This window comes from Monodelphis domestica, chromosome 1 (genome assembly GCF_027887165.1).
Source record: "Monodelphis domestica isolate mMonDom1 chromosome 1, mMonDom1.pri, whole genome shotgun sequence".
In the NCBI taxonomy this organism is placed as follows: Eukaryota; Metazoa; Chordata; class Mammalia; order Didelphimorphia; family Didelphidae; genus Monodelphis; species Monodelphis domestica.
In genome coordinates, this window is record NC_077227.1 from 300,129,918 (window position 1) to 300,157,532 (window position 27,615).

At 37.3% G+C, this 27,615-nt stretch overlaps 1 protein-coding gene across 4 annotated transcripts in view; it reads right to left on the reverse strand.

The window, feature by feature from the left end:
- Positions 1–27,615, reverse strand: part of SPOCK1 (SPARC (osteonectin), cwcv and kazal like domains proteoglycan 1) — a 1,018,929-nt gene that overhangs the window by 213,125 nt on the left and 778,189 nt on the right. The gene's annotated exons all lie outside the window — the stretch shown is intronic.

Sequence of the window (27,615 nt, forward strand, 5' to 3'; positions counted from 1 at the left end):
TATTTGCACAATAAATTCAAGCTTTAAATATAATTTAAATATAAGATAGTTGGTAAGGAAGAGCACACACAACTGAAGTGATCCAGAAATATATTATATAGAAGAATTTGTGTCTTGCTTGATCTGCCTCTTGAAGGCATTCAGTAATTCTGTAACATGGGGGTGAGCAGGAAATGCATTCCTAGTATAAGGAATGGCCAATGTTAAAGGCATGGAGATGGGATATAGGGTGCTGTGTATGAGGAACAGAGAGGACAGAGTATGTAGGAAAGGGAGTAATGTATTATATGTATGTCTAGAAAGAAAGAAAAGTCAAGGCTAAGTTGTAAAGAGCACCAAAAAAGAGAAATTCATACTTTATCTTAGGAGCAAAAGAATGCCACTGGATTAAAAGTGACATGGCTGCATGATTCATACTTAATTTTTTTAAAACCTTTACCTTCTGTCTTGGAGTCAATACTATGTATTGGCTCCAAAGCAGAAGAGTGGTAAGGGTTAAGCAATGGGGGTCAAGTGACTTGCCCAGGGTCATACAACTGGGAAGTGTCTGAGGCCAGATTTGAACCTAGGACCTCCCATCTCTAGGCCTAGCTCTCAATCCACTGAGCTACCCAGCTGCTCCCATAATTTATACTTAAGAAAAGTAATTTTGGCAGCTGTGAGGAGGATTGATTCAAATGGTGATAAACTTGGGGCAAGCAGGCCAATTAGGAAGACATTGAAATAGTGCAGGCAAGAAGTGATTAAAGTATGAACTAAGGAAGGCTGAGAAATGGGGTCAGATATGAGAGATGTTGTATAGGTAAAAATGGTAACTAATAGGATATATGGGTTGAGGGAGAATAAGGACTTGATGATAATAACAAGATAACCAGACTAGTGGAAGTGGGATATTCATGACAGAAAAAAAAAGTTTGTTCATAGGGAAAGGTTTAGGAGAAAGTGACTTTAATATTCAGGAAAAGAATAGCTAGTGTTGGGTAAAGGCCCCCAAGTTGCCAACTATGAGAAGGGGATATGCTTCCTCAACTAGAACCATTCCTTTAGAATCCCATCATTCTGGTATTGTTCTCTGACATTCCAACAATCCCCATGGTAATTATGGGGAGACTCTGATGTATCAGGATTCCACAATTGGATTATTACTGGGTGCCATGATTACCTCATCACCACTACCTTCTAATACATTTCCTCTCAGCCACTTCTTGCTCAATTGCTTTCCTTCCAAGTGAAAAAAAAATTTCTAGTTATAAGTCTATCATATTTTAAATTCATTTTAAATTCAACTTCCTTGAGCCTGGTAATTTCTAGCTCTACTCCACATTAGTGCTTTTCCTCCTACTTCTTTAACCATTCTTTCCTTAGACTTTTCATCTTCTTTCTGACCATTTATTATGAGTGTCCCCATGGTTCTGTATATGGCCATCTTCACACTTTGTCCTTGACCAACTTCATTCACTACAGTAGCTTTAATGTCCATATAATTGTGTATGACACCCAAATCTCTATGTCTACTCCTAATCTCACTTCCAACATTCAAACTTGAATCTCCAACTTCCTATTTAAAATCATATTCTGAATATTTCAGGAATTTAGCACGATCATTATATTTCCTCCCTCCCAACCTCTCCTCCTCCTAACTCATTTTTTTTTCTTTAGGGTCACCAGCTACCTAATGTCTCATGTCTATAATGCAGGAATGTTTTGGAGACCTGGTTGCAAATCCTGGCACTGCTACTTACTACTCTGTATGGCTCTGGAAAAGTCACTTAGCCTCTTTGGCCTTCAGTTCTCATCTGTAAAATGAGAGGCTTGGCCTCAGTGCCCTCTGAGATCTAAATTTCCTAAATCTATAATACTGTTAGAGGCTGCCCTCAGCATGATTTCTTAGAGACCACAGTGAGTATTTCAGCATCCAGCAGGAACTGCTGCTCAAGGGTCAAAAAAATTAGTAACCAACTTGAAAAGGAGTTTTTAGCTCAATGAGGAAGATGGCTCTGGCTCATAGCAGCTGCAGTTTCCCACAGAGGGACAGATTTAGTTTTTATAATTTTTCACATCCAGTTAAAGTACACAGACAATTAGCAGCATTCTGTGGCAATTTAGGGGAGATAAACTGAATCTTTCACAGGAAAGAGTAAGTGTAGATAAATGAAGAATCATTCAAGAGAGAAAAGGATGTAGTATTTGAACTCTTTTCGGCAGGATTTATTATCAAAATGAGAAGACATTCTATGTAATAAGGCAGAAAAGAAGAGGCAACCAAATACTTTTACAACTATTAAAGAAGTTTATTTGTAGCAAGATTGCAGGATGAATCATTTACAGAAAACTCTCTTTATCTAAGGACAACAAAATATTTTTACATTAGTATGAGATAATTTGCTTTACCATGTCCTTGTATAAATTGTTGTATTTTATTTCTCTCAACCCTATGAAATATCTTTGACTTTTCCCTATTCAAACTATTCATCACTTACTCCATCTTTCATCCTTCCAGTCTTTTAACACTTTACACCCCTACTCCCCATACCTTTGCCACACATACACATATCCTTGAATATATTTACAATGACCTCTTTGCTATTTCCCAACCAGGAAAACTGGGGGAAATTCCATTTACAATCCCTCAAAACTATAATGCTCTTCTTCCTCATCTAAGTTTCCTGGCTTCCCTAGCTTCCTTCAGATGTTAACTAAAATGCTACCTTCTACAGAAAGCCTTTTATAGTACCCATTCATTCTAATGCCTTCCCTTGATTGATTTATCCTGTACATAATTCATTTGTACATATTTGTTTGTATGATGTTTCTCTTACTAAATTTTAAGGACAGTGATTGTCTTTTACTTCCCCCAACATTTAGCACAATGTCTGGTACATAGTAGTTGCTTAATAATGTCTCTTATATATGATCTATTGCTATATCCTTTAAATTCTGCCTCCACAATACCCATTCACCTGGTCCCTTCCCTCCTGAAGTACAGGCCCTGCATGAATCATTGAAAAAACTTGTCCTTATGGATTTTCCCTACTTCTTCTCCTTTTCACCCTCCCTTCTTATTGCTGCCAGAAAAATAGAATTCTTATGCATAGATCTATTATGTCACCCCTTGTTCAAAAATAAATCATTCTATATTGCTTACTGAATAACATTCAAACCTGACATTCAAAGACCTCTGTAATCTGAACCTCTATTACCTTTCCAATCCTTCTTTGTAGTATGAGTCTAAGTAATCAATCTAGTAGTCTTCAAGTTAGAAAAATCTTGGTTCAAATACTGTCACTGAGACAGCCTGTGTAACTTTTCTGAGTCTCAGTTTTATATCTGGGAAATGGAAATAATGGCAATAGTTATAAGACTATGAGATAATGTTCTAAAACACTTTTCACACTTGAGAGTGCTATTTAATCTCATTTATTAACATTACCCATACAATCTATGATCCCAACAACTTGGATTCTCTAAGTATGACCTTAACATATCACTTTCATGTCCTTCTGCCTAGAATATCCTTCATTCTTTTCTACCCATAAATTCTTTTAAGGTCTAATTAAAAAAATTAAACAGTCTTTTCTGATTTCTTTTTCCTGTGAAATGGTAATTGGGGATTTTTCCTTTATAATGGCAACTATCTGGGAAACTGAAGCAGATGAAATGGGCAAAGAATATATGATTTCAACATAATTGGGAAGTCCCAGAATGGAAGCTCCCTTGACCAATGCAAGTTTTAACATTGCTATGATGAGATGAATCTGAGGTACTTGGTTGAGGTTTAGGGAAATTAAGTGACTTGTTCAGGGCCATAGAGCCAGAAAGTATCAGGTCCTCCTGATTCCAAGTTCAATGCCATACCATCTTGCTTCTCACATACTTTTCATATATTGATGTATATTATAATTATCTGTGTGTGTGTGTCTTATTCCTTTGCTAGACTGTGAACTTCTAAACTTCCTATATCCACCGTCCCCAGTAAAATGCTATGCACAAAATGGGCATTTAATAAATGTTTGCTGAACTGTAATTAATAACATATGATGCCATATCTTAAACTTCACAGTTTTAAGATATCATTTCTGTAGCCCACAAATAAAAACTAGCTAGAGCAAAATAAGTTCAACAAAAGCATTCCCAATAAAAGGAAAAACAAATAATCTACAATTTGCTTTCAATTTAGGATTTAAAGTCATCAATTCCTTTTGATAGGAAACTTGTGAACAAGGGCAATAATTCTGGCCAGGGTTTGATTAAATTGGCAATCATCATTCTCCAAAATCCATTCATTTTGCATCACATTCTAGCTTGGGATTGCCAAAGCTGGCTGGTGAATTAATATGCATAAAAGGTTGATCATCACAGTCAGTTAGATTTCCATTTGGCCATCCATTCTTTATGCTTTCTCTGTCCAGTGGTTGTGGATCAGTAGACAATGGCAGAAGATGCTGAGCTAGATCAAAAGCGATGCTGTAATCAGCAATGATTGGCTCCCAGGCACTAGCAAGCATGCCCAACAATTTACACCAAATGGTGTAAATGATGATGTTAACAGGCTACCACTTCCCAGTCAGTTGGATAAGTATTCTAATGCCTTCTGATGAGCTCCATCTGCTGCCAATTCACACTGGGCATGTGTCTCCTTGCTCCATCATTACCTTGGCTGGGAAATTCATTACAAAACATGTCAAATCATTGCAGACATCAGAACCTGGGGCATGTAGAAGCTCTCTTAGAGCAACTGTGATTCAGAAATGCCAGGTGGGGAGAAAATGTCCCTTAAAAATCACCTCACATTTTTCTTACCAGCATCTAGCTCAGATCATGTTTAATTAGATATATAGACATATAATTGCATCTCTTTCTATATTATATATATATGTGTTATATATATTAAATTTCTATCTACATATATCCATGTAGAGATTCTTCAGGAACCAACCATATATATGAAGAGACATATATATGATGTAAGCAAATATAACTATACAATGTATATATATATATATAATTATATATTTTGTATACACATACATATTTACATATATATATATATATATTCATGCCTCACTATAGGGGAACATGTCATTGTCTTCAAGGGAAGAATTATCATATGGAATAGAGATCAACCCTCTTTTACTTGGCTCCAAAGTGTAGAGCTAGGAACAATGAGTATAAGTTACAAAGAGGCAAATTTAAAATAATAATAGCCAGCATCTGCATACTGTTTTAAGATTCATAAAGCTTTTTCAAATTGGGAAGTAGATACTGTTATTATTTTCACTTTATAGCCAAGGAAACTGAAGCAGACAGAGGCTAAATAACTTGCCCAAAGTCACATAGCAATGTAAGTGAATGAGGCCATAATCCAAATAATAACCCCAAAATAGATTGGACTGATCACATAAACAGACTTCCCATCCCTAAAGATCTCCTAATGGAGGTTAGGTCAATCACTTATCAAGGATGTTGTAACGTTGTTAGACTAGGTTCCTTCCAACACTGCCATTCTGTGACTAGAGAATAAATCCTCAGATTGGGCCTCCATCCTCTGCCCTCATTCTGTCCATCCAATTTCTCTTTTTATATAGATCCATTCTAATTAGACTGTCTAATCTCCATATTACCCTTGTATAGTCTGACATTCAGGTACATACTACTGTGCACCCCCACCCCCCCCACCCCTGGTCCCGCATACACCTTATCCCTTATCAGTTTTGACTCCTTCCAGAAATACCCCCTTGACTTAGAATTTAATATCATTTGCAATCTAGTCACAATCTACCTTGTCAGTCTTATTATCCTTTACTAATCTTCATTCAAAACAGGCTACTGGTGACTGTTACTAGTCCTCATTTTCACCCTGCATTTTGGAGCCTTTGTATATTTCATGTCATTTTCTTCTCTAGCTCATTATATAGATGAGGAAACTGAGGCAAACAGAGTTAAGTGACTTGACCAGGGTCACACAACGAGTAAGTGTCTAAGGCCAGATTTGAAGACAAGTCTTTCTGACTCCAGGCCCAATGCTCTATCCATTATGCCACCTAGTTGCCTCACTCAGAGCAAAGTAAGCACTCTTTAAATGTTAGCTATTATAATGATGGTGATAAATTAGACTCACGACTTAGTATCATGACTTTGAAGCCTTGGAATCAGATCCTAGTGAGGAGCACCACAGATTATCACTTTACAAAGATCATTTTAGAAATTGCAAAAACATTTATTACAACAAGCCCTGTCATTAGGGATACAAATACAAAAAATAAAAGCAGTCTGTCTACTCAAGGAGGTTACATTGTAATGGGACACTTCGAACTAGAAAGTTACTGCAATATGATAAGTCTCATTGTAAAGGGAGTAGATGAACACATCCCATCTATTACAAATGGTAAAGCTCTTAGGATCATAGTCTCAGAATCTGGGGGGGAGAGGTCAAGATTTCATTATAATAAAGTATTCATAAGTGAAGAAACTTTTTTACCAACAAGTGAACTTCTTTGTGACATACACTTTAAAAAAATTACCTTCTTAAAAAAAAACAAAAAGACCTTACCTTCTGTCTTGGAATTACTATCAGTTAGTATCAACTCAAAGGCAGAAGAGTGTTAAGGCAAAGCAATCATGTTTAAATTACTTTCCCAGGGTCACCTAGCTAGGAAGTATCTGAGGTCATATTTGAACAAAGGACCTCCAACCTCCAGGTCTGGTACTTTATGCACTAAGCCACCCAGACATCCCACCTTAGTTTTAAAATGTTTTGTTGCATTTTTATTTACTTAAATATTTCCCAATTTTTTTTAATCTGGTTCTGACTAGACTGGGAAGTGTTGTGGTATGGCTCACAACAGCATGCTTGATATGTAACTATATCAAATTGCCTTCCCCTATAGAAGTATTCAGAATGCTAGGATTATTTCCATACCAAGATGAGGCATCAGAGAACTTTATTAGAGAGCACAAAATAAATGCATTTTTAAATTCTGCATTTTTCTGCAAGATATCTTAAGTCAAGCACCAGAGCTTGGTTTTAAGTCCTACTGCTTATACCTGCTGGCTGTATGATGCTGAGCAAGTCATCCTCATCTTTCAGTGGCCCCAGACAATTTTCAAAGATTACCAGTCACAGAATAAGCATAGAGTAGCCTAAGTGGAGGTAGCTTGGAACAGCTAGGTAGCTCAGTGGATAGAGTGCTGGACATGAAGTCAGGAAGATTCATTTTCCTGAGTTCAAATCCAGCTTCACGTGTGTTCTGGGCAAGTCACTTAACCCTAGTTTTCTCATCCGTAAATTGAATTGGAAAAGGAAAATGAAACCCACTCGCTATCTTTGCCAAGAAAACCCCCAAAAAGGTCACAAAGAGTTGAATGTGACTGAAAAATGAGTAAACAACAAAAAAGCAGCTTTGTATTCAGGCCTTTTTTTATAATAAAGAACTCACAGGTCCAAGTAAAATGTAGAGGGAAAGCATTTTTTTTTTTTCTGTTAACTAAGCCAAGGCAAAGGCATCAATATTCTTTTGGTGTCAATCCACCATAAATGTGGGCAAAGAACCAAGTAGGGAGCAAAGCAGCTTTCTGGCCTTGAAAACCAAAGTCTCTGAAGTGACAGTAGATATCTCCCTCCTTGACAACTCTTTCCCTGGGACATGGCCTGTGGACATGTGCAATAGAGTATTTAGGGAATTTGGCCAGAGTCTCATTAGAGAGGGAAAGTTAAGATCTGTTGACACATCAGGGGAAAGTATTCAAAGTGCAGGTGAGGCTTAAAGTTTCAAATCATTCTTAGAAAGCCTTGGTGACAGGTATACCTTGAGTGTAAGATCACAGATTTTGAATCATCACTGCATTTTTCCTGAGCAGACTGACAGGCAGCAAACCAGAACATTCAACCAAACTTCCTTTCCTAGAACGTACAATCACTTGTAATTCTGGTATCACATACACCAAACCTACAAGAATGAGAATATATATTCACTCTACCAAGACTCATCTCCTTCTGCTGGAAATCATCTTCAAGTTCCTTTCAAAGTCTGAGGAAAGATTAGAATGGAATGGAATATTCTTTTCCTTAGAGTTTTATACTTCTCTCACTAAAAAGGAAGAAAAGAATAAAACAAGAATTTATTAAGTAATTAAAAGTACAGGGAAATAAACCAAGTAAAAAGAAAACTATTCTTTAGCTTATGTTCTAATGGAGGATGCACAATAGGGAGTTGAAAAGAGAAGAGGGGGAAAATGAAGGTATTCAGAGAGGGGTCTGGTTTTAAAACTATAAAGAAGCCAGAAAAGGGGCTAGAAAGGGAATGAAAGGGCCTCTCCAGTCAGTCAATAAGCATTTATATATTTATTTAATACTCTTTTCTTCTGTCTTAGTATCAATTCTAAGAAGAGCTGGAAGGGCTGGGCAAAGGGGTTAAGTACCTTGTCCAGGGTCACACAGATAGAAAGTGTCTGAGGCCACTTTTGAAGCCAAGTCCACTTGACTCTAGGTACTCCATTCACAGTGCGGCTTATCTGTCTCATCAATAAGAATTTATTTAGCATCTACTAGGGACACAAGGAGAGGCAAAAAAAATAAACAATCACTGCTTTCTAAGAACTAACAGTCTAATGGGGGAGACAACATGAAAACAAGTATAATCCAATAATATATAAAGGATAAATTGGACAATCAACAAAAGGTGAGCATTAGCACAAATATTAAGGAGATGGGGAAAGGCTTCAAGTCTCAATCAAAATGTTGTTTCTACCAGAAGCCTTTCTAATTATAGTAATTGGGTCACAATTGGATCACAAGTAAATATAGTCACAACTGGAGGTGGGGGGGAAAAGGGAACATAAGAAATATCCTTCCAAATCATCTATACGGTCTGTCCAACCCAGATTCTGGGTATAATAGAAGATGAGTATAGTGAAAATGACAGCAGTACAGAAGGATAAGGAAATGCCTCCAAACACTACAGTGCCCTTTCCAAAGCTGTCATGAACCTGGAGTCCAAGAAATAAATCAAAACTTTTTAAAAGCTATTTCTGTTTTCAGCCTGTGCCACCTCTTGCATTAATGACTTTCATAAGTTTCCCCGCTGCTGGGTAAAGTAGGATTTCCTATCTTTCATTTTAAATGACCTCTCTCAAGCTTCAAGGGGAAGGGAAAAACAATCCTAGTATTTTGGGTTTAAACTAGTAACTCCAAGTTTATCCTACCCATTGTCTGCAAGATTTTGTAGATTTCAGTCATATCTTTGTTACATTCCCAACTGAGCCTAAAGAAGTCTCTCTCTCTCTCTCTCTCTCTCTCTCTCTCTCTCTCTCTCTCTCTCTCTCTCTCTCTCTCTCTCTCTCTCTCAAGTCTATTCTCATTTAGTATCTGTGCTCACTCTGCCAATCACCTGAACCATTTGAAATTCTCCCCTCAGGATCTGTTCTGTCTCTATTATCTCTTACCTGGAATGGGGAACCAAAAACTGATCTCTCCCCTTGCCAGACCTAGTCCCCTCAACTAATTGCATTTCTGGTTTGGAGAAGAGGATGTGGAACAAAGACTGGAAAGAAACAGAAGAAAAGGAATATACATTTAGAGTTCAAGGTACCTTAGAATTGATTTTCCTGATAAGGAAACTGAGTCTCTGAGAGATTTGTCCATCTGACTTTATGTCCCTGCCCAGGCTATCCTCCCATACTCAGAATGCTTTTCCTTCTAATCTCATCAGAGATGGACCTTGGAGTCAGGAAGATCTAGGTTAAAATCTTGACTCAGGTACTTGATATCTAGACATAGACTAGACAGTATGTCCCTAGGCAAGTCATTACTACAGTTGTTAGTTATCACAGCCTCCCCCACAAAACTATAGCATGATATTATATTTACTCATCTGCAAACATATCATATGTGAACCTTAAAATTTCTCAGACCCTACCTCATAAGGTTAGGACTGTGAACCTTAAAAATTCCCCATTGGGACCATTCCCCATTGGGACTATTCCCCATTTTAAACAATGAAGGTACTTAGATCAGGAATTTGAGAACTCTACTTAGATCAGGAATGTGAGACCTCTACTCCACCCCTACTTATGTATGCCTTAGGGGAAGATAAAGTTGTAAACACCTTGCTGAACAATGAAAGATACTTAAACCCATACTTATAGTAGGACAAAAGTTCTTAAGCTATGCCTATTTTGGGTTTATTGAATAATTGGGACAAAAGGGTGCTAAGTACCTATAAAGGTCAGACAACTTGTGAACTTACAAGGAGCAAAGAGGTGAAAACTTACTCAGTTTTCTGTCTACTCAGTGTCTACTCAGGTGTGAATTACTCAAAAAGATTAGTCTACTCAGGTGTGAACTAAGAATGGTCTGTCCTTTAAAAAATGTCTACTGTGATTGGTAGATATAAGGACTTAGGGGAGGTGACATAGGAGAAAATGCCCTTTAAAAAAGGAGCTCAGATTCATTCAGATGGGCATTCAGATTGGGGACTGAGCTGGTGGAGGCAGCTGAGATGATGCTGGCCTGATGTCACTAGAATCCTTGCTTGGACAGATCTTGTGGTGAGTGATTAAGGACTGACTGATCTTTCTCTTAAGGGCTTAGGCCTGGGTTGGCCAGGGCTGCCCTGGGCTGGCCTATCCTTTTCTCATTATTCCCCTTTTTCTCTCTTTCTCTCCTTTTCTTTAATTCCTCATTTGCATTAATTAAAATCTCTATAAAACCCAGCTGACTTGGATATATTTGAATAATTGGGAATATTTCCCTGGCGACCACCTTATATTTGATTTAAAAACAAAACACTGTAGTGAAAACATATTTCCTGCAGTCACAACTTACTCATCCACTCTTATATCTACTACAATTTAAGTCTTCCCCTATTTAATAACTACAGTTTATGAAGGCCCAACCATTTTAATTATTACACATATCCCTTAATATACTTTAAGTTCCTTGAAAGCAGGTACTTATTTCAGTGCTGTTTTTGAATGCTTAACACCTAAAAAAGTAATTGCACATAGATGTGTTTAATAGATGCTCAGGGTTACAGGATTTGAAACCAGGTTCTCTGATTCCAAATCTTATGTTTTTTTTGCAGTAAAACATGACCACAGCTGGGGAGGGGAAATTGAGCTCCTGAAAAATAATAAGGGTGGTGAATTTTAAAGGACCAGAGAATCATTTGCCTTTTCTCTCTCCCACATCCATCCTAGATGCACAGAATTAGGACTGTCTGTACCTTGCAGGCATTCATACTAAGGAGCTGTCTCTACCTTGTGGTCTCTCAGAGTTTAACCAAGCAGCTTTTGAAAATCAGCAGTCATTTGCTTCATCCTGATTATAATTTCAATTTATTTTTTATTGTACTACCCTCTCTTCCTTTCAAAGCATTGGATAACAATATGATGGAAGAACAGTAAACTTCAGTGCAAATTACAAATGAACCTTTATCTCCTGAAGAAACAATTGGAAATTAGTGGCTATCCAAGGAGCTTACTAGAGACATAATATAATACTGTTTTGAACAATGAGCTATTGCTTCTGTTTTGATAAACTTCAGAAAGCTAAATGTGCTTTGAAAAGAAGAGAAGGAAAGAAACAAAGAAAACTAATGATTGTGCTTTCCTTGGAAAAACCCTATTAAGGATCACAAAAGGTTGGATTCTCCAAGAACAGGAAGCAAAATGTAACTTGGTGCTGGGGTCAAAGGGAGGAAAGGATGCATCCTCCAGAGCTTATCCATTCCCATTCCACAGTTCTAAGGGCAGCAATTGAATCATTCTATTTTCCTACTTTGCCTTTCACATCTATCAAGTTTTATAATCATCAAACTGCAGTGAAAATTCACAGAGGGGAATTTTGTCAAGAGCATTTGAGCAGTTCTGAAAGTGTTTTGGGCCATGGTGGCCCAAAGAGAATCTGAGGGCCTGTGTACATAAAAAGCTCTGAGATGGACACCTAAGAAGTCACATACCTAAATGTTATATTTCCATGGAGTCACAGTGGTAATTAGGCAGCTGGAGCCACCTGTGGAAGCAGAATGTGCCAATGACTGGCCAAAGAACAAGGATCATAGACTTAGAGAAAGGAATCTGATCCAAATCCTTCCTTCTACAGAGAAGGAAACTGAGGCTTAAAGAAATTAAATGATTTACCCAAGTAGTATATGACAGAGCCAGAATTAGAATCTAGGTTCTCAGAATTCAAATACGGAGTTGTTTTTCTTATACCACAGTTTGCTAAGATGATCCAAGAGCATGGGAGCCAACAAAATCTGACAATAGCTTTATAAAATTAGAGGCTGAGAAGTAGGGTCCATATAAGATCTTCTGATGCCAGAACTGATAAATGATCACAATCCCCCAGGGAAAGAAGGGGAGTAGACAACCTACAGTTGATATCATCTTCAACAAGGGCTCAACTCAACTACTGATGGGTGTTTTGAGTTTTGATCCTACAAGGAAGAAGGTTGGCCTTCATGGAGTAAGAAAGGAAACAGTCTTGGATATGAGCCCCTTCTCAGGTTCTTACACCCTGTGTTGACTCTATTTTCAAATGCTTATTGAGAGTTTCTGTGATCCTCTAACACTTGCAAGGCAGAATATTGTCTGGGGGGAGCAAGAACTGAGTCAAATTCAGATGTACCCACGATTTTTCTTTTCAGTGTCATTAAGCAAAGCACACTACTAATTTAACTCAGTCTGTTACAGGAGAGGAGTCAGGAAGCCCCATTTGACAGATGTGTTACAAGAGATAAAAGGATTTAGAGCTAGTAAGGACCTAAAGAGCCATTTAATTCAACCCCCATATTTTATAGTTGAAAAATATTAAGTCTAGGGAGGACAAATAACAATATGAAACTAGCAGAACTAGGATTTGAATTTAGCTCCTCTGATTCTAAAGGTGGAGCTCTTTTTACTACACTTTTTAGTAAAACTATTAAGGTCTCGGGACATCCGGGTAATCATGGCTGCAATCTAGACACCACATGCTTCCTCTCCCCGGCACCGAACGAAATAGACTACATCAAAGGGGCATAAAAATCACCTTTGGAGGAACAGAAGGACACCCCAGTACTCCCAGTACTTCACAGAGGCAAAGGTATGTGGGGTTTGAACATTTCCACACTATAATAAGGAGGAAAAGCTTGCACAGAAAAGAGAACTGAGCCACCCTTCCCCCACCCTACCTCCCCCACTAAACCAGAGTGAACTACCCGAGCGCTCACTGGGACAGCGAGTGAGTGGGGAACATCTCTGTGTGTGTGGGGGGGGCACTCCAGGGTCCTTGGGATCTGGGGACTGCCAGGAAAAAACGTCTCAGGGTGGTTTCACTGGAGAATCCAGCCCTTCAGCGGAGCTGTACCTGGGGCGGCTGCGCTAAACATCTCCGCAGAGCTAAACACCAGGGGTGGACCACGCGTTGATTATCTGGGCAGAGCTGAAAACTTGGGCAGTGTGGCTGTGATCAGGGACCCAGTACTCTAAGAAACTTCGGAGGCTGGGAAGAACTAGTCTGAAGCAACCTAAATTCACAGAAAAACCGCCCATATAACCCAGATCACAGACCAAAAAGGAAAGGGGAATAAAACCACCAAAGGGATGGCTCACATGGCCCAAAATCAAGCCTCCAGGAAGAAAGGGAAAAAAGTGACAATTGAAAACTTTTATGGTGGAAGTACCCAAGGAAAAGAGGAGAATGAGGAGGAAATCCAAAAAAATTCAGAACACGCCTCCCAAAATGGAAACTATCAACAAGCTCTGGAAGATCTCAAACTGGAACTTATCCAAAAGATGGAAACCTGGAAAGAAAAATGGGAGAAAGAGATCAGCTGTCTGACAGATAAGAATGCTCAATTGGAAAAAGAACTCGAAGCATCCAATAGAAGGGCAGACAAGGCTGAAAAGCAAAACCAGTCCCTAATGACCAGAATTAAGCACCTCGAAGAAAGCAAGATGATAAAACAGCAAGAATCAATAAAGCAAACCCAAAATATTAATGAATTAGAAGAAAACATAAAATATCTCACTGAGAAGGTCACAGATCTGGAAAACAGAGGGAGAAGAGAAAATCTCCGAATTATCGGTCTCCCAGAAAAACCAGAGATAAACAATAAACTTGATATTATTCTACAGGAGATTATAAAAGAAAATTGCCCTCACATTCTGGAGCAAGGGGGCAAAATAGAAATAGAAAGGATTCATAGAACACCTTCTATACTAAATCCCCAAAAGACAACCCCTAGGAATGTAATTGCCAAATTCAAGAACTTCCAAGTAAAGGAGAAAATCCTACAAGAAGCCAAGAAGAAGAGTTTCAGATATAAGGTGAATGAAATCTTAGAAAAATTAGAGTTAATAGACATATGGAGAAAAATAAATTGGGACAAAAAAGAATACACCTTCTTTTCATCACCACATGGCACATTCACAAAAATAGATTCACAAAAAAAAAATAGGTCATAGAAACATGGCACTCAAATGCAGAAAAGCAGAAATAATAACTGCAGCCTTTTCAGATCACAAGGCAATTAAAATATTGATTGGCAAGGGTACATGGAGACCCAAATAAAAATTAATTGGTAATTAAATAACATGATACTCCAAAATTGGATAGTTAGAGAAGAAATCATAGAAACAATGAACAATTTTGTTGAAGAAAATGACAACGGCGAAACATCCTTTCAAACCTTATGGGATGCAGCCAAGGCAGTACTTAGAGGAAAATTCATATCCCTGAGTGCATATATTAACAAATTAGGGAGGACAGAGACCAAGGAATTGGAAATGCAAATCAAAAAACTTGAGAATGAACAAATTAAAAACCCCCAGAAGAAAACCATACTAGAGATCCTAAAAATTAAGGGAGAAATTAATAAAATAGGAAGTGACAGAACTATTAAGCTAATAAACAAGACTAGAAGCTGGTACTTTGAAAAAACAGACAAAATAGACAAAGTACTGGTTAATCTAATTAAAAAAAGGAAAGAATAAAGGCAAATTAACAGCATCAAGGATGAAAAGGGGGACAGCACCTCCGATGAAGAGGAAATTAAGGTAATCATTAAAAACTACTTTGCCCAACTATATGGCAATAAATATACCAACCTAGGTGATATGGATGAATATTTACAAAAATATAAATTGCCTAGACTAACAGAAGAAGAAATAGTTTTCTTAAATAATCCCATATCAGAAAAAGAAATCCAACAGGACATCAAAGAACTTCCTAAGAAAAAATCCCCAGGGCCTGATGGATTCACCAGTGAATTCTATCAAACATTCAGAGAACAGTTAATCCCAATACTATACAAAGTATTTGACATAATAAGCAAAGAGGGAGTTCTACCAAACTCCTTTTATGACACAAGCATGGTACTGATTCCAAAACCAGGCAGGCCAAAAACAGAGAAAAAAAAATTATAGACCAATCTCCCTAATGAATATAGATGCAAAAATCTTAAATAGGATACTAGCAAAAAGACTACAGCAAGTGATTAGAAGGGTCATCCACCATGATCAAGTAGGATTTATACCAGGGATGCAGGGCTGGTTCAACATTAGGAAAACTATCCACATAATTGACCACATCAACAAGCAAACCAACAAGAACCACATGATCATTTCAATAGATGCAGAAAAAGCCTTTGATAAAATACAACACCCATTCTTACTAAAAACACTAGAAAGCATAGGAATAGAAGGGTCATTCCTAAAAATAATAAACAGTATATATCTAAAACCATCACCTAATATCATCTGCAATGGGGATAAACTAAATCCATTCCCATTAAGATCAGGAGTGAAACAAGGATGCCCATTATCACCTCTATTATTTGACATTGTATTAGAAACACTAGCAATAGCAATTAGAGAAGAAAAAGAAATAGAAGGCATTAAAATAGGCAAGGAGGAGACCAAATTATCGCTCTTTGCAGATGACATGATGGTCTACTTAAAGAATCCTAGAGATTCAACCAAAAAGCTAATTGAAATAATCAACAACTTTAACAAAGTTGCAGGATACAAAATAAACCCACATAAGTCATCAGCATTTCTATATAATTCCAACACAGCTCAGCAGCAAGAACTAGAAAGAGAAATCCCATTCAAAATTACCCTAGACAAAATAAAATACTTAGGAATCTATCTCCTGAGACAAACACAGGATCTATATGAACACAACTACAAAACACTTTCCACACAACTAAGACTAGACTTGAACAATTGGAAGAACATTAACTGCTCATGGGTAGGACGAGCCAATATAATAAAAATGACCATCCTACCCAAACTCATCTATCTATTTAGTGCCATACCCATGGAACTTCCAAAAAATTTTTTTACTGATTTAGAAAAAACCATAACAAAGTTCATTTGGAAGAACAAAAGATCAAGGATATCCAGGGAAATAATGAAAAAAAAAATACAAAGGAAGGGGGTCTTGCAGTCCCAGATCTCAGACTATATTACAAAGCAGTGGTCATCAAAACAATTTGGTACTGGCTAAGAGACAGAAAGGAGGATCAGTGGAATAGACTGGGGGCAAGCAACCTCAGCAAGACAGTATATGACAAACCCAAAGATCCCAGCTTTTGGGACAAAAATCCACTATTTCATAAAAACTGCTGGGAAAATTGGAGGATAGTGTGGGAAAGATTAGGTTTGGCTCAACACCTCACACCCTACACCAAGATGAATTCAAAATGGGTGAATGACTTGAACATAAAGAAGGAAACTATAAGAAAATTAGGCGAACACAGAATAGTATACATGTCAGACCTTTGGGAAGGGAAATACTTCAAAATCAAGCAAGAATTAGAAAGAGTTACAAAATGCAAAATAAATAATCTGGATTACATCAAATTAAAAAGTTTTTGTACAAACAAAACCAGTGTAACCAAAATCAGAAGGGTAGCAACAAATTGGGAAACAATCTTCATAAAAACCTCTGACAAAGGTTTAATTACTCAAATTTATAAAGAACTAAATCAATTGTACAAAAAATCAAGCCATTCTCCAATTGACAAATGGGCAAGGGACATGAACAGGCAGTTCTCAGCCAAATAAATCAAAACTATTAATAAACACATGAAAAAGTGCTCTACATCTCTTATAATCAGAGAGATGCAAATCAAAACAACTCTGAGGTATCACCTCACACCTAGCAGATTGGCTAACATGACAGCTATGGAAAGTAATGAATGCTGGAGGGGATGTGGCAAAGTAGGGACATTAATTCATTGCTGGTGGAGTTGTGAATTGATCCAACCATTCTGGAGGGCAATTTGGAACTATGCCCAAAGGGCGATAAAAGAATGTCTGCCCTTTGATCCAGCCATAGCACTGCTGGGCTTGTACCCCAAAGAGATAATGAACAAAAAGACTTGTACAAAAACATTCGTAGCTGCGCTCTTTGTGATGGCCAAAAATTGGAAAACGAGGGGATGCCCTTCAATTGGGGAATGGCTGAACAAATTGTGGTATATGTTGGTGATGGAATACTATTGTGCTAAAAGGAATAATAAAGTGGAGGAATTCTATGGAGACTGGACCAACCTCCAGGAAGTGATGCAGAGCGAGAGGAGCAGAACCAGGAGAACATTGTACACAGAGACTAATACACTGTGGTACAATCGAACGTAATGGACTTCTCCATTAGTATCAATGCAATTTCCCTGAACAATCTGCAGGGATCTAAAAAAAAATGCTACCCACAAGCAGAGGATAAACTGTGGGAGTAAAAACACCGATGAAAAGCAACTGCTTGACTACAGGGTTGGAGGAGATGAGACTGAGGGGAGACTCTAAATGAACACTATAATGCAAATTCCAACAGGGAAATGGGTTCGAGTCAAGAACACATGTGATAACCAGTGGAATCATGCGTCGGCTATGGGAGAGGGAAAGGCGGGGGGGGGGGGGTCTGGGGGGGAAGGGGAGGAAAAGAAAATGATCTTTGTTTCCAGTGAATAATGTATGAAAAAGACCAAATAAAATAATGTTTAAAATAAATAAATAAATAAAGTGAATAAATAAAAAAAAGTAACAGCACATGACAAAAAAAAAACTATTAAGGTCTCTAAAACACGTTTCTTTCCAAGAAGACAACTAAACTCCAAGGGAACAATTCACAAAATGAATGGGAAAAGCAGCAGGCCATGTGCTACTCATTTTTTTTTTCCCTTTGATATACTTGCTAATTCTATAATCTAGCACTTCTTTATTTTTTTAAAAAGGTCATGACATTTAGAATAACAAGGCTGGGGAATTAAATGTTCCTTTACATTTTTAATTTCTGTTCATAATTTATCGCTGAATATTATATGAATGTGATTGAATGGGTGTGGAAAGGTTAACAGAAACTGCTTTTAAATTGCCAGTCTGAAGAGTGCCTTTACTCAGTTATACAATAGACATTAAAGGAAAAGTTTATGTGCTGGTTCTAGAGTTTGATTTACAGTTTGCTAGGAGCCTTTGCAAAATGTCTGTTTTTTTTTTTCACCTCATTGAGATATTACTGAGAGCAAAGAAGCAGCTTTCCCCCACATTTTCCTTTGCTTCTTTCCACATCTGGTTTGAATACATTTCATATATATATTTTCTAGTAAGTAATGGAATTAGGCAATCATATGTCAACATGATTTGTATACCACAGTCCAGACCTCAGGTTAGAAACCTCAAAAGAAAAAAGAAATTAATTTCTACTTTTTTTCTGCTCTTCCAAATAACTTAAGTGAATAGAAAGGGTTATTTCCTTGGGAGACAATTGTCTTGGGGGAAAACTATCAGCATACTGTTCATTTTTATCAGAACTTCTTACTTATAGGCCCCATTCCCATCTTTTGTTAGACAAAAAAGGGGTTCTGCTCTCCCCTCTATCAATCCAGTAAGTATCTGGAGGCTACCATTTACCCAATCTGTATTTCCTTTTCTCTTGAAAATCTAATATGAAGTAAAAATCATGCAATTCACTCTCAGAGATATTCTTATCCTTTTTTTTGTTTGTTTGTCCCTTTGAAATGGTGGTTTAGGCAAAAACAACCTTGTAGAAATTTTACCAAAAATTCTGTAAATGCTACTGACTGGGAAAAAGGGCAAAAGAATAAGTCTCCAAAAATGTTTTAGATATGAGAAGATTTAGATAATGACCCTGAACTTTTAAGAGACCCAGCTCTATTCCTGACCAAGTTCACCTTTCATTCTCTAGTTTCAATTTGAAAGCTGATTGGAATTAGTTAAATATATTCTGGAAGAGAATAACAATGTCCAAGGGAAATCACTTAAATAGGCTTCAGAGAGATGAAGGGGTGGGGGACAAGGACAAAGAAACTTCATAGAATTAGGGATCTAGAGAGGAAGGGCTGTGAAATCTAGTTCAATCTCATTTCACTGACAAGAAAACTCTACTTTCTCATCTGTGAAATGGGAATAATAATAGCATCAACCTCTTAGGAATATTGTACGGATTAAACGAGATGAAAATTACAAAGTGCTTAGTATAGTGCATAGTACCAAGATAGCACAATATAAATATTAGCTATTATTATTACCATGGAGGTAAAATTACTTCTCCAAGGTCACACAGGCAAATAACAGATACATGATTTGAATTCCTCAAGTCCTCAGAATCCAGAGCTATTATTCTTTCCATTTTATCAGTTTGACTCTCCCTGAAAGAGAGAGAGGTGCCAGAGTTAGGGAGGAGCAGGATGATCTTGACAAATGGGGAAAGAAGAGATAAAAAATAAATCTGAAAGAGAATTCTAAAATCAAGTTCACCCACCACAAACTTTCATAAAATCCACAATGTAATTTGATTCAATTCACTTGGACTCCATTCTTTTTTCATATATTAAATATCTACATAGGCAGGATACTGTGGTAGGCTGTGAATAAAAAGATGAAAAAGATATGGTCCTTTAATAACAAGGCAGAAATGCATGTTGCACATAAGAACAATGCAGATACACAGGGAACTTAAATCAACTTGTTTTTAAGAGACATTTATAGAAAATGGATTTAAGGACAGATAATTATAAATGAACAAAAAAGAGTAAAATGGACCTGTTAGAGTAGTTCAGTGGGAATTTTAGCTGTCATTAAGTACTAAAGACATTTAGAGGACATTTTTTAGTGAAGTTAGGGAAAAAGGAAGATTAAAAAAAGTATTGCTTAAGGTAGATGGAGTGATAATAATGGATGATGGAGAGAAGGCTGAGCTGCTTTTGCTTCAATTTTCTCAGCCAAAGGGAATGATCTTTGAGCTGGAAAGAACAGAACAAAATTGGTCATAAAGTGTTGAAGCACAAGACAAGTGATAAAATGGAAAAAAAGAGATCATAGTTGCCTCCAATGAATTGAAGTTATCAGGCTTAGATAAACCATATTCCAGAGTATTAAAAAAAAAAAAAACTTATTGTTGGGGCAGCCAGACAGCTCAGTGGATAGAGAGCCAGGCCTAGAGACAGAAGTTCCTAGGTTCGAATATGACCTCAGACATTTCCTAGATATGTGACCCTAGGCAAGTCACTTAACTCCAATTGCCTAGCCATTGCTGCTCTTCTACCTTGGAACCAGTACTTAGTATTGATTTTTTTTAAATTTTTATTTGGTCATTTCCAAACATTATTCATTGGAAACAAAGATCATTTTCTTTTCTTCTCTCCCCACCCTCCCACCACCTCTCCCATAGCCCACGCGCAATTCCACTGGGTATCACATGTGTTCTTCATTCAAACCCATTTCCATGTTGTCGGTATTTGCACTAGAGTGTTCATTTAGAGTCTCTCCTCAGTCATATCCTCTCAGCCCCTATAGTCAAGCAGTTGCTTTTCATCGGTATTTTTACTCCCACAGTTTATCTTATTCGTGTGGATAGTGTTTTTTAGATCCCTGCAGATTGTTCAGGGACACTGCATTGCAACTAATGGAGAAGTCCATTACCTTCGATTGTACCACAATTTATCAGTCTCTGTGTACAATGTTTTCCTGGTTTTGTTCCTTTCGCTCTGCATCACTTCCTGGAGGTTGTTCCAGTCTCCATGGAATTCCTCCACTTTATTATTCCTTTGAGCACAATAGTATTCCATCACCAACATATACCACAATTTGTTCAGTCACTCCCCAATTGAAGGGCATCCCTTCATTTTCCAATTTTTGGCCACCACAAAGAGTACAGCTATGAATATTCTTGTACAAGTCTTTTTCCTTATTATCATTTTGGGGTACAAGCCCAGTAGTGCTATGGCTGGATCACCATTTGGGCACCCTTTGGGCATAGTTCCAAATTGCCCTCCAGAATGGTTGGATTAATTCAAAACTCCAACAGCAATTAATTAGTGTTCCTACGTGACCACATCTCCTCAAGCATTCATTACTTTCCATAGCTGTTATGTTAGCCAATCTGGTACGTGTGAGGTGATACCTCAGAGTTGTTTTGATTTGCATCTCTCTGATTATAAGAGATGTAGAACACTTTTTCATGTGCTTATTAATAGTTTTGATTTCTTTGGCTGAGAACTGCCTGTTCATGTCCCTTGCCCATTTATCAATTGGAGAATGGCTTGATTTTTTGTACAATTGATTTAGTTCTTTATAAATTTGAGGAATTAAACCTTAGTCAGAGGTTTTTATGAAGATTGTTTCCCAATTTGTTGCTACCCTTCTGATTTTGGTTACATTGGTTTTGTTTGTACAAAAACTTTTTAATTTGATGTAATCCAGATTATTTATTTTGCATTTTGTAACTCTTTCTAATTCTTGCTTGATTTTGAAGTATTTCCCTTCCCAAAGGTCTGACAGGTATACTATTCTGTGTTCACCTAATTTACTTATAGTTTACTTCTTTATGTTCAAGTCATTCACCCATTCTGAATTTATCTTGGTGTAGGGTGTGAAGTGTTGAGCCAAACCTAATCTCTCCCACACTGTCTTCCAATTTTCCCAGCAGTTTTCTTTATCAAATAATGGATTTTTGTCCCAAAAGCTGGGGTCTTTGGGTTTGTCATAAACTGTCTTGCTGAGATCATTTACACCAAGTCTATTCCACTGATCCTCCTTTCTGTCTCTTAGCCAGTACCAAATTGTTTTGATAACCACTGCTTTATAGTATAGTTTGAGACCTGGATCTGTAAGTCCTCCTTCCTTTGCATTTTTTTTTCATGATTTCCATGGATATCCTTGATCTTTTGTTCTTCCAAATGAACTTAGTTATGTTTTTTTCTAATTCATTAAAGAAGTTTTTTGGTAGTTCAATGGATATGGCACTAAATAAGCAAATTAATTTGGGTTGGATTGTCATTTTTATTATGTTAGCTTGTCCCACCCATGAGCAATCAATGTTTTTCCAATTGTTTAGACCTGGTTTTAATTGTGTGGAGAGTTTTGTAGTTATATTCAAATAGTTCCTGTGTTTGTCTTGGCTGATAGATTCATAAGTATTTTATATTGTCTAGGGTGATTTTAAATGGATTTCTAATTCTTGCTGCTGAAATGGGTTAGAGATATATAGAAATGCTGATGACTTATGCGGGTTTATTTTGTATCCTGCAACTTTGCTAAAGTTGTTGATTATTTCGAGTAACTTTTTGGTTGATTCTCTAGGATTCCTTACGTAAACCATCATATCATCTGCAAAGAGTGATAGCGTGATCTCCTCATTGCCAATTTTAATACCTTCAATTTCTTTTTCTACTCTAATTGCTACTGCTAGTGTTTCTAGTACAATGTTAAATAATAGAGGTGATAATGGGCATCCTTGTTTTACTCCTGATCTTATTGGGAAGGCTTCTAGTTTATCTCCATTGCAGATGATGTTAGCTAATGGTTTTAGATACAATGTTTATTATTTTTAGGAAAGCCCCTTCTATTCATATACTTTCTAGTGTTTTCAATAGGAATGGGTGTTATATTTTATCAAAGGCTTTTTCTGCATCTATTGAGATAATCATGTGATTTTTGTCAGTTTGCTTGTTAATATGGTCAATTATGTGAATGGTTTTCCTAATATTGAACCATCCTTGCATTCCTGGTATGAATCCTGCCTGGTCATAGTGGATGACCCTTGTGATGACTTGCTGGAGTCTTTTTGCTAGTATCTTATTTAAGATTTTTGCATCTATATTCATTAGGGAGATTGGTCTATTGTTTTCTTTTTCTGTTTTTGACCTGCCTGGCTTTGGGATCAGTACCATGTTTGTGTCGTAGAATGAATTTGGTAGAACTCCTTCTTGGCCTATTCTGTCAAATAGTTTGTTTAATATTGGGATTAGTTGTTCTTTGAATGTTTGATAGAATTAATTTGTGAATCCATCTGGACCTGGGGATTTTTCTTAGTGAGTTCTTTGATGGCTTGTTCAATTTCTTTTTCTGAAACGGGGTTGTTAAGGTAATTTATTTCTTCCTCTTTTAGTCTAGGCAATTTATATTTTTGTAAGTATTCATCCATATCACCTAGATTGCAATATTTGTTGCCATATAATTGGGCATAGTAGTTTTTAATGATTGACTTAATTTCCTCTTCATTAGAAGTGAGGTCTCCTTTTTCATCTTGGATACTGTCAATTTGGTTTATTTCTTTCCTTTTTTTAAATTAGACTGACTAGTACTTTGTCTATTTTATTTGTTTTTTCAAAGTACCAGCTTCCAGTCTTATTTATTAAATCAATAGTTCTTTGACTTTCAATTTTATTATTTTCTCCTTTGAGTTTTAGGATCTCTAAATTAGACTTCATCTGAGGATTTTTAATTTGTTCACTTTCTAATTTTTTAATTTGCATGCCCAATTCATTGACTTCTGCCCTTCTTAATTTGTAAATATATGAACTCAAGGATATAAATTTCCCCTTGAGTACTCCTTTGGCTGCATCCCATAGGTTTTGAAAGGATGTCTAATCATTGTCATTTACTTCAATGAAGTTATTAATTGTTTCTATGATTTGTTCTTTAACTGGTTTGGAGAATCATATTGTTTAATTTCCAATTAATTTTTGATTTACCTCTCCATGTTCCCTTAGTAATTATTATTTTATTGCATTGTGATCTGAGAAAGTTGCATTCATTATTTCTGCCCTTTTGCACTTGTTTACAATGTTTTTATGCCCTAATAAATGGTCAGTTTTTGTGAATGTACCATGTGCTGCAGAAAAGGAGGTATATTCCTTTTTGTCCCTATTTATTTTTCTCCACATGTCTACTAACTCTAATTTTTCTAAAATTTCATTCACTTTTCTTACCTCTTTCTTATTTTTTGGTTTGATTTATCTAGTTCAGATAGAGGAAGGTTCAGGTCTCCCACTAGTATAGTTTTTCTATCTATTTCATCCTTGAGTTCCTCTAGTTTCTCCTTTAGAAATTTGGATGCTATGCCATTTGGTGCATACATGTTGAGTACAGATATTTCCTCACTGTCTATACTGCCTTTTATCAGGATGTAATTACCTTCCCTATCTCTTTTAACTAGATTTATTTTTACTTTGGCTTTGTCAGATATCATGATTGCGACTCCTGCCTCCTTTTTGTCAGTTGATGCCCAATAGATTTGGTTCCACCCTCTTACTTTCACCCTATGTGTATCTACCTTTCTCATATGTGTTTCTTGTAGACAGCATATGGTAGGGTTTTGGACTCTAATCCACTCTGCTATTCACTTGCGTTTTATGGGTGAGTTCATTCCATTCATATTCAGAGTTATGATTACTAGCTGTGTATTTCCCAGCATTTTCATTTTTGCTCCTTTACCTGCCTTTTCTTCTTTCATTATTTCCTTCTACACCAATGTTTGCTTTTGAACAGTCCCCCTTGTTCCCACCCTTATTTTACTTCCCTTTCTACCCCCCTCCCTATTTATTCCCCCCCCCTTATTTTCCCTGTAGTCTTTCTAAAATTAACCCCCTGCTCCCTCCCTCTCTTGTACTGCTTCCCTCCCCACCAGACCTTTTGTTACCCTTCTACTCCCCTATAGGGTGCAAATCTATTCTCTGCCCCCAATGGATTGGATTGTTTTTCCCTCTTTGAGTCACTTTCAAAGCACGTAAAAGTTGAGTATTTCCTGTCTCTGACCTCTTTACCCTTACAGTGTATTGATGTTCTCCCCCCCTCCCAACATGAGCTTCTTTATGACATATAAATTTACCCCCATTTGTTTCTTTTCCCATTTCTTTTAATATTAACCTATTTTAAGCTCTAGTTATATATATATATATATATATATGCATACTCATGCATATGTATTTTTGCATGCATATATCTATATACCTATTTATGTCTTGTCCTTTCATCCTATATAGTTTGTTGCTGTTCCCTCTAAGTATACTTCTTTTTGCTGCTCAGGTAATAACAATAGTTTTTAAGAGTTACCAATGACTTCTTTTCTTATAGGGATACATATCATTTTAACTTATTGAATCTCTTAATTTTTTTTTTGTTTTTCTTTTTCCCCCTCTTTTTTAATTACCTTTTGATGATCCTCTTGAGTTCTGTGCTTGAACATCAAATTTTCTGTTCAGGTCTAGTCTTTTCTTTATGAATTCTTGAAATTCTTCTATTTTGTTGAATGACCATACTTTCCCCTGTAAGAATTCAGTTTTGCTGGATAGTTGATTCTTGGTTGTAGACCTAGTTCCCTTGCTTTCCAGAATATCGTATTCCATGCCTTTCTTTTTTTCAGTGTCGTTGCAGCCAGATCCTGAGTTATCCTTACTGTGGCTCCTTGGTATCTGAATGACTTCTTCTTGGCAGCTTGTAATATCTTTTCTTTGGTCTGATAGTTCTTGAATTTGGCTATAACATTCCTGGGTGTTGTCAGTTGGGGATTAAGTACAGGAGGTGATCTGTGGATTCTATCAATCTCCACTTTTCCCTCTTGTTCAAGGATTTCGGGGCAGTTTTCTTTAATAATTTCCTGTAATATAATGTCCAGGCTTTTTCTTTTGTCATGGTATTCTCGTAGGCCAATAATTCTTAAATTGTCTCTCTTTGAACGATTTTCTAAATCCTCTGTTTTGTGAATGAGATGCTTCATATTTTCCTCAATTTTTTCATTCTTTTGGTTTTGTTTTATAGTATCCTGCTGCCTTGTGAGGTCACTCGATTCTAGTTGTTTTATTCTGGTTCTTAAAGACTGGATTTCATCCTTAGTTTTTTGGTCGTCCTTTTCCTTTTGGTGGGGTTTTTCTTTGGAGGTCATCTTTCATCTTCTTCACCTCATCTTTCATCTGCTTTGCCTCATCTTTCATCTCCTTTGCCTCATTTTCCAGCTGGTTGATTTTGGCTTTCAAGACACTATTTTCTGTTTCCAGATGACTTATCTTAGTTTTTAAGTTCTTTTCCCAATTGTCTTCAGCCTCTCTTAATTGTGTTTTGAATTGCACTTTGAGTTCTTCCAAAGCCTGTATCCAATTCGCTGAGATTTCTGATTTTTCCTTTGCTGGGTCCTCCCCCTCTGTTTCATTCCCTCTTTGCTCATTACCTGTGCAGAAGCCTTCTATTGTAATTTCTTTCTTCTTTTTCTATTGTTTGCTCCAGTTTACCCCTTCTTTGCTCCCCGTACTTGGCTGTGCTTTTGCTCCTCTCATTTTGTTTTGGTTTTGGGGCTGTCAGTCTCCCCTCTTGGAGCTTTGTCAGATCTCTTGGTACATTCTCTAGGGGAGGAATGTTAGCTTCCCTATCATCTGGATGCTTTTGATTGGATTGAGTTCAATTGGGTTGGGCTGTATGTGGTATGAAGCTCTTAGGCTCTGAAGACTCCTGGAAGGCTGGGCTGCCCAGGCTCTCTCCAGTTCTCTCCAGCTGCTTCTCCCTCTGCAAGTGCCTTTGCCCACCTCCCTAAACTCTGAGGAGTTCTGATGAGATTATGTTTAACTGGATTGGTCTGGATGTGCCCCGAGGCAATGGTGAGACTGGAGCCTGATGGAGGGACCCAGCCATGGCTCTGTTTCTCCCTGGCTTCCTCCCTGTTGTCCAAGCTGGATGCTTCGAGCCCGTCGCCCTGCTGCTCACAAGGTAGACCCTGCAAACCAGCACCTTTGCCCGCTCAGAGGTTCCCGCTGCTGCTGGGGGCTCAGCCCTCTGGGTTGTGGGGGAGAGGTCCTGGGACCTACCCTCTGCCTTCCTCTTAGCCCCGAGTATTCTCAGATTCTGGCTTTTGGGGGGGCGTATCTTTTGATTTGAGTCCAGAAGGAGGGTTCCCCACTTCTGTCCTGTTGTTCAGATTGAATTTCAGTGTCCTAGGAGCATTCAGTCTGTATCGGTTAAGGAAGGGTCTTCCACAAGGTCTGAACTTTTGCTGCTTGCTAAGCTGCCATCTTGACTCTGCCCCCCAGTATTGATTTTTTAAGACAGAAGGTAAGAGTTAAAAAAATTGATGGCTATGATGGCTAAGCCACTGTCAATGGTCTTGAAAAGATGGTAGATAAAAGGAGAGAGAACAAGGGATTGGAGAAAAGAAAATATTCCACTGTTCGAAAAGGGGGGGGGACCCTCTAGTTTATAAACTACAGACCTATAAAACTGACTTTAATCACTGGCAAAATTCTAGACTATATCATGAATAAATTAGTTGGTGTTTACTTAAAAAGGGAAGCAGTGATTTCTAAGAGACAGCTTGGCTTCCTAAAGAACTTGTTGGATGTA